The sequence below is a fragment of the Tenrec ecaudatus genome, chromosome 9, assembly GCF_050624435.1.
Source record: "Tenrec ecaudatus isolate mTenEca1 chromosome 9, mTenEca1.hap1, whole genome shotgun sequence".
NCBI lineage: Eukaryota > Metazoa > Chordata > Mammalia > Afrosoricida > Tenrecidae > Tenrec > Tenrec ecaudatus.
In genome coordinates, this window is record NC_134538.1 from 163,745,848 (window position 1) to 163,754,155 (window position 8,308).

Sequence of the window (8,308 nt, forward strand, 5' to 3'; positions counted from 1 at the left end):
TAGCAGCCATCTTTTTGTTTTTTAAATCATTTTATTGGGGACCCATACAACTCTTGTCATAATTCATACACACACCCATTGTATCAAGCACATTTGTACATTTGTTGCCTTCATCATTCTCAAAACATTTGCTTTCTAAAAAAAAAAAAAAAAGAATGAAGCATCTCAGAAACAGAATTCGCAGATCACCAGGAAGAAAAGCCACCAGTGGAGAATATTGGAAATCCCGGCCTGAAGTGGTGGAGGCCGCAGAAACCACACACTGAGACCAGGAGACAGAGCAGAGAACAGCGCCAAGACCCTAAGGTTGTGAGGCACGGCACTAGGTGGGCTGCCTGCCCCTCGGGAGCAGAGCCCAGGCGATTCCATGGCGGAGAGGCTAAAGACCAGAGAGATGTGGCTGCTGGCTGAGGAGGAGTGCTGCTGTGGACTCGGGCCTGGTCCTTCCTTCAGATCCTGGCTCGTGGTAACTGCTTCACGTCCCTAGGAAGCCCCTGTGATCCGCAGTGTCGTCTGTGCGTTCTGTGTGCCCAGAGCAATGAACCCAGAGGAATGGTTGGTGTCAGAACAAGGCAGAGAGGTGGAGGGTGGAGCCAAGTCAGATCTCTGCCTTGTGGCGGTTGACCGCAGACTGGTGTGGAAACGGATTCTCCTCATCATGCAGCCAGAGGAAGTCAGATGTGGCCCCCACATCTGGGCACTCACTTCCCCGGGATCTGGTGCCCTAAATTCAGACTGCTCACCTTCTAAGCTATATGAAAATACATTCATGTTTGCGAAGCCACACACGGGAGGTATTTTTGTCCCAATGGCTCTCTCAAAGTAAGAGTCTTAAACCCTGATTCCTATAAGCATGACCTGGTTTGAAAAGTATGTCCTCAATGATGTCATGGCTTCAATGACATGGGTGCTGTCTGTCCTGATCTCATATGAGCGCTTGCTTATATAGAGGAGAGCAGCCTAGACACGGAGGAAGGGCGTCATGGAGCTGGAGCTGTGTGCCAAGTGCCCTGGGGCTGCCAGGACCCAGGAGGGAGGCCAGGAGCAGAGTCTCTCAGAGTCCTCAGAGGGCCAACTGGTCTCAGATGGCTGGCACCCTCAGCTTGGACCCTCAGCCGGTCTCAATGGGGACATGAGTGCATCTCTCACTTGAAGCCACCCCCTTTGTGGCACTTAGTCATGGCAGACAGGAACCACACACACTGCTCCTTCTGGTCTTCACTGAAGGAAAAAGGCCCAGGCTAGGCCCTGGGTCCAGAGGGGTCAGTGTGGGTCACTCTAGAGACCTTGGCCTGCTCTCAGCCTCAACCACAAAGGCAGAGCTAATGGCTGAGGCTCTGCAGAAAGCTGCTCTCCTCTCTCTCTGCTGATGGTCCAGGCAGAAGGAGACCTGGAAGGTCAGGGAGCTGAGGGAAGGGCTCTAGTCATGAGTCAGCCAGTCCAGAGGGAAGCACCAGCTACAATTACAGAGCTGGGTGCTGCCTTGAAACTCAAGAGCATTAATTAGGCCACCTTGGAATGCCAGGGGGTGTAGCTCAGGGGTAGAGCATTTGACTGCAGATCAAGAGGTCCCTGGTTCAAATCCAGGCGGCCCCTTATTTATGGGTCATTTTGAGAGCCTGCCTAGATGCTTAAGTGGAGTCACATGATTGAGAGCCTGCCTGGATGCTTAAGTGGAGTCACATGATTGAGAGCCTGCCTGCATGCTTAAGTGGAGTCACAAGATTGTGTCTTTTATGAGTGTGGACCTCACCTGCCCAGCCTTACTGGAGTCCACAGAGGCCACCCCGTGGTTTGTGGGGACTGCTGAAATAAGATACCTCAACGGCAATGGCTTTAAAGAACAGAGCTTGGTTGTGTCTCACAATGCTGTGCCTACAAGTCCGCCATGTTGACTCCTTCTGAGGGAGCTGAGAGAACGTCCTCTGTGCCTCTCTGCTGGCTCCCGGTGGCTCCTGCCAATCTCGGTGTCCGCCTCCATGTCGCGCTGCCTTTCCCCTCTGTTCATATCTGTTCCTGCCAACTTATCCTATAGGATAAATGTTTGGGGAGCTCAAGACCCCATTACCAAACAAGTTCACAGTCGCAAGCCAACATACTGTAACATACCATCTCGGAGTCATCATTCAATCCATGACAGCCACCCCGCTTGTAAGCTTCCCTTCACAGAGTGTAGCATGGGACACTCATGCTCTGTCCAGAGTCTACCTAGTGACTGGCTCTTCCCACCTCTCTCTATGTCTATAGCGCTTTCCTGTCACACCACGTCCTCCAGTCCCCACCTTCCCAGTAGGAGAACTAGCTCTTGCTTTGGTCCAGAGCTGTGTGCTGAGTGATGAGCTGGGTGAATTTCCAAGGCCTCTGGGGTTGTAACAGGGCTGAGCCCACCTTGGAGCAGAAGGTGTAAGGAGCCCGGGACATGAGGAAGCCGGGGTACTGTTTGAACATCTGTGGCGTGCATGCCCAACGGGTCCCCAGAAGACGAGCGACTCCAGGTCTTTGCATGTGAGGGGACTTCAGAGAGTTCATAGACATTTCCATCTGTTCAGACATTAAGACAGCTGCCAAAGCTCCTGCAGGATATCCACTTCCGGCCCCGAGCAGCACAGTGTCCCAGAGGGTCATTGACCTTGGTTGTTCTGCCCCTCTCCCTTCCTTTGTGAGTTGTGCCTCCCCCATGAACAGACACTGAGTGGCCCCATGTTTCCCCTCCCAGTTTTCAAATTGCAGCTGTCATCTGGGTCCCAATTGGTCAAACCCCACTGCCTCAAGTCCATTCTGACTCAGGGCAGCCCTGCAGGACAGGCAGAACCGCTCCATAGAGTTTCCAACTCACTAATGGCACAGAGTCTGGGTTCGGCTGATGTTTTTTTTTTTTTACTAGTATTGTTAGCATATACTTCATATTATCATTAAAAGGATTCCGTCATATCAGGAAGAACTGTGCAACCATCTCCAAAATCAATTTCACACATTTTCTTTTTGTACTCATGGTTGTTAGCTCCACTTTGCTCCTCGTCCTCCCTGCTGTGCCTACAGGCGATTGTGAACCCAGTTACTGTTAGAGTTGCCTATCCTGGATTTCATTTACAGAAAATCATAGAAAACTCAAATGGGGGAGGAGGGCACACCAACACCATCAGAAAAGAACCCAAAACAACGACTAGACAAAACTTGGGAAAAATCTCAAATGTAAAGAGAGCAGGAAATGTTAACAACTGAAACAACTTTATAATGGATGCAAAGGGAGATGATAACGTGACGTTTTAATGTACCGACATCTGTCATAATGCACAGTGCGCTTCTGATATCAGTTATTCACGTTCCTCAACTACGTGCAGAGGGGATTCACTGGAGGTTTAATACCTGTGTGGATTCTGAAAATGGATTTTGTGATTCTGTTGTCATCCACAGTCTTCTGCAAACTGATGATCAGAATGCAAGCTCTGAGATCATTCCCTCCTTTGGATTTGGATTTCATTATGTACGATCCTTGCATCACAGAAGCTGGTATTCTGTGTGGGCTAAGTGATTCCTCACTCAGGTGGCTGCTTGTTTGAAGACAAGTCCAAGACTGTCACCCTCATGGAATCAGAGTGCCACAACTTTTTTTCAGCTAGTAGGTCCAAACATCTGATTTGTTTTCTTGTTAGTAGCTGACTCTTTTAACTACTGTGCAACCAGGGATCCAGTGATCCCATATAGATCATATTTAAAATAGCATAATGTTTCATGCAGGTAGTCTTTGCTAATTAAGCTAAACAATTGTTTGGTTTTAAGGAGACCTTAGGGGATTCTTTTGATTTAAGATTTAAAGATTATCTCTGGGCAATAGTTTCATGGGTTCCTCCAGCCTTTTTAGTGCTATTGTCTGGATTCCATAGCATTTTGAAATTCTGGTCCACAACTTTTCCCCATTTTGATTAGGATTCTTCTATAGAACCTTTCATCAAAAGGCTCAGTAATCGTAATGGGCACCATCTAGTTCTTTAGGTCTCATGACTTAGGATGCAGATGTTCATGGAGATCATTGGCCACACTTTCCATTTCTTCCTGTTCTTCTTGACTCCCCTTCTCCTGTTGTGCCAGGTGAATACAGATCACCTACATCTAAAATAAGACCTTTTGTTCATCAATAGACATCATTAAGAGAGTAAAAGGGCAACCCCCAGAGCAGAACCAAGCATCTACTATACATTCAAGGAAGAGTTCTTACCTAAATAAAACCTTGAGTGAAAAAATTAAGAATAGATCATCCAATAGGAGAACGAGCAAGACAGTTGAACAGACTTCATAAGCACAGACATCCAGACTACCAAGAAGCACATGAAAAGTCACTCAGGCCTCAGTGATCGTGGGCGCTAAAGACTAACCACACTAAGGTAGCACTGTATTCTCCCCAGGACGGCGAAAACCGGTGTACTGAGCATGTGCACAATAGTAACTCTCAAACCTGCCAGAGCTTGTGTAACTGGTATAACCACTTGGGAAAACAGTGTCGAGATCTGTTGGAGTGGAGTGTGTACACATTCTTAACTCAGAATTCTATTCCTAGGCCTGGCTCCATCGTTAGATGTGTTTGGGCAGGCACATCAATCACTCAGCTGTCTGTTTTTTCTGTGCCCACCAAGATGGACACAGGCATGTGATTGACAGCCCCTCGATAGCAAAGGTCCATGCTTCTTTAGGCTGCTGCCTGGAAGCAGTAGGCCACAGGGTACAGGACTTCTGAGGAGGCAAACCTTGTCATGGTGGTTTGATGGGTTTTCACAAAGCAGGTCTGGAAGCACCCAAGAGGTTCACCCTAATGGGGCAACACAAAAGTTTATAGGAAGTTGGGTGTGGCTACCAGGTGAAAGACATTACTTAGGCCCTATTAACTACAGAAGGGGGTATAGCTCAGGGGTAGAGCATTTGACTGCAGATCAAGAGGTCCCTGGTTCAAATCCGGGTGCCCCCTCCCTTTTCCTAAATTGTCCCCGAATTTTCAACTTGTTCATCCTTAAACAAGAAGGTAAGAAGACTTCTGGAACCAGCAAACTGGGGAGTTCACCCAGTGGATCTTATTTCCAAGTCTCAATCTGAGCCAGCCAGAAGTCCATCAAAGTGCTGTGTCCCAGTTCCCTACCCAAGAGCCATCAAATAAGATGTGTGATTTTGATGATGGCTTCCTCAGACCAGTGTGGGCGTGGCTTTGTACCTGGCCTCAACAGCACCCTCCAGTAGCCTGTGGGGGACAGTGTACAGCTCCTCTCCTGTGATGAACAACTCGCCCTGTCAGTGCCTCTTGTCCCCCAAGGAATTCACCCTGGGATGGGGTGGAATGCCCCAGCCCAACCACCACAATCAGATGCTAGTGTCCTAGACCGACAGATCTGTGTCATCTTGGCCAAGCTGGTTCTCAGTGGTTTAGTACTTACGTCATGTCACCTGGGAGTAATGTGATGATGCAATCACTCCCATGATGTAATCTGAGAGGATCAGCCAATCTCTTGTAAGGGGATTGGTTGGGAGGCAACTTCTTCACTCAGGTCACAGCTCTGGTCCAATGTGAGGAGCTTCCCTTGAATGTGGCCTGAACCACCTCATATCTCCTGAGAGAAGCAAGTGAAGGTAGAGGGACCCTCAGACAGCAGAGGGAGGCGCAGGGAGCGGGGTGTACCCTCTGGACTCGGGTCGTGCACTGAGAGACTCCTAGACCCTGGGGGAGCTTAGTGACAGGGACCTACCCCAGAGCCAACAGAGAGGGTGGGGTCTTCCGTAACTGGCTCCTGAATTCAGGCTTCAAGCCTCCTAAACTCTGGGAATAAACTTCTGCCTGTTCAAGCCACCCACTTGTGTTTCTGTTGTGTCAGCACTCGATAACTAAAGGCTGTGAAGAATGCGTGGGGGTGGCATCTGACCTCTGATTTCTCACGGGGGAGAGAGAACCAGACTCGCCATGAGCCCAAGGTCAATTCTGAGGAGGCCGGCCTCTGCCTGCAGCCACGGCTAAGGCAAAGCATAGCAACAGGCCTTTGGCAGGAGGAAGACCCACTTTATTGCAAGATGGATCAGACACGGGGATAGACAGTGGGATCCAGCCTTATGTGACTGTAAAGGGGTGGCCTGGGACAGGAACACTAGGAGGCTGGAATGAGCTGGGGAGGTTGGTCAGCAGCAGCCTATCTTCTTCCTGGTCACCCAGTGGCCATGACTTGGGCTGCCTGCTGAGATGAGAAAGCCTCAGGAGCAAGTTGGACAGTTTTTATTGAATGTCACTTTCAAGGGGTGGGGTTAATCCAGTACTTTGTAAGTCTCCCCAGTCAGAGAAAGGAGGGGATATATATATATATATCTCTGGGAGAAGCACACTAGCAATCTTAACTGTCAGTAACCTAGCCCTGTCTCTTCCTCTTTGCTCCCGCCTGCGCTGGCTGCTCCTGCCTTGGGTGCTGGCATAACAAGAGTCTGCTTCCTCGGGTTTTGACAAATAGTCCTGGTCTGGCCTTTGTTGATTTCAAAATAACCATTTGTTTTCAGTTTTACTGCTAAGGAAACCAAAGCAAATGGTAAGGGGACTAAAACAAAGCACACTCTGGGCACAGTCCCACCCACTCCCGATGGTGGATCAGACAGCTCACTGGTCAAGGTCATGCAGAGAATGGACTTTGAAAAAAATGTTTAGTCCTGAGTCCCAGCTTAGCTGGAAGTAGCCAGATTGGTCATTGCCCAATATCCTGAATGAATTCAGAGTCCTCTTCTCCTCAGGGGGGACTGTCAGGGTCAGCTAGAAGCCTGGAAGGTCCATGAGCATCTGAATGATCTCAACTGGTCCAGTCCACTGGTCATGTCAAGGACAACTAGAGATCCAGACAACCCATCCACATTCCCTTGCATTATCCATTGCAGAGGACCTATCCAGATAACCTGTTGACTAACACCACCCCACATGATATCACCTTATGTGATAATGAGGTGCACCGGCATTGGGTTAGGAGACCAACCACCAAGTTGAAAGAAAGACCAATCAGGATGCAGTAATAATGGTCAGTGGGGAAACAGGATAGGTTATAAGGCAAGCCAATGAGATAGACTGTTAGCCAACTCCTGTGAAATCCCATACCACGCCCTGAGCGGTCATCAGCTTCCTCAAATCACGAGGTGACCTGCTTCGTGATTAAAGCCTACTTTGCTAATTAAATCTTCACTCTGCTTAAAAAATATCATAAAGGGGAGACTTAAGTGAGCAGTGTCTGCGGGGTGAAAAAAAATCATAAAAGTCTTAGCAATTCCTAATTCAGTCCTCTCCTGATGAACGCTTAATGTATCTAATATTTCCCTCTAAAGTCATTTCAATAAAATCTACGTTAATCTCCAACTTCTAAGAGGAAACAAAGGCATATTAATTCACCATAAGTTCTAATGACACGACAAAGGCAAGAAAAAATTCACAGGGCACCAGCAGTTCACTGAGGCCCTCATGCAGCACCAGCCCTGGCAACATTCTGCTCCGGGGTCCAGGCCAGGCAACTATCAGCACGGTGGAATGCCTCGTCTTACTTTCCCCTGGGATGCAAAAGAGTAATTTTCGTCTAGTTTCTCCCTAGCAAACATTTCTGTTTTCTGGCCTGAAACCACAAGGAAATCATTTGTTCCTATGTTTTCTGCTTTAAAGCCACTTCAGTTATGAAATGAAATAAGCTTAAATTAATAAAGAATCTTACTAAGCCCTCTCTTCACCTGTTTCAAGATCAGACATGCTTCCACCCTTCTTTGTTGGGTCTGCCACTGATCACCTCTCCCACTGCTTTCCACTTCGCTGCTGGTTTGATCATTTATTACAGTAGCCAGACAGGAATCACAGGCTTCACAATTACAGGGGTGTGGAAGTTAACAAGTTACAATTCAGGATCACAAATATTCAGGTTACAGGCAGGGACACCTCTCCTCAGCCAAGCCCAAAGCACGCCTCTCTCTGATTTTTGCTTTTAAATCATATGGTCCCTGGGTCTCTTCCCTGCTTGGGCAAGTGTTAGAAAACTCAGATAGCACTGCTGACAAATGCTCCAGGGACACTCCACTCCACCATTAGTGTCAGCCCCAGAGCACTCAGTTGTGGTCCCATGGGGCAACAACCTAACCCCCAAGGAAGGGCCTGGAGACACCTGCTCTGCAGACAAGGCTCCTCCTGCCTGAAGACACTCAGCTGTACGCGCTGCTCAGGCCAGGAAGCCGGATGCTCTGGGTCACCTGTGGCTCTCGGCTCTGCTGCCTCTGACATCAACATTTTCCTGGTGCTCCTGTGGGGTCACTGCTCTGACTTCTG

The 8,308-nt window shown here is 48.6% G+C and overlaps 2 non-coding genes across 2 annotated transcripts; both read left to right on the forward strand.

Moving 5' to 3' along the window:
- Window positions 1–1,524: 1,524 nt before the first annotated feature.
- TRNAC-GCA (transfer RNA cysteine (anticodon GCA)) lies at window positions 1,525–1,596 on the forward strand. The gene has a single exon. It is a non-coding gene; the product is annotated as a tRNA-Cys (tRNA).
- A 3,292-nt stretch (window positions 1,597–4,888) lies between these two features.
- Window positions 4,889–4,960, forward strand: TRNAC-GCA (transfer RNA cysteine (anticodon GCA)). Its single transcript has one exon. It is a non-coding gene; the product is annotated as a tRNA-Cys (tRNA).
- The last annotated feature ends 3,348 nt before the right edge of the window (window positions 4,961–8,308 follow it).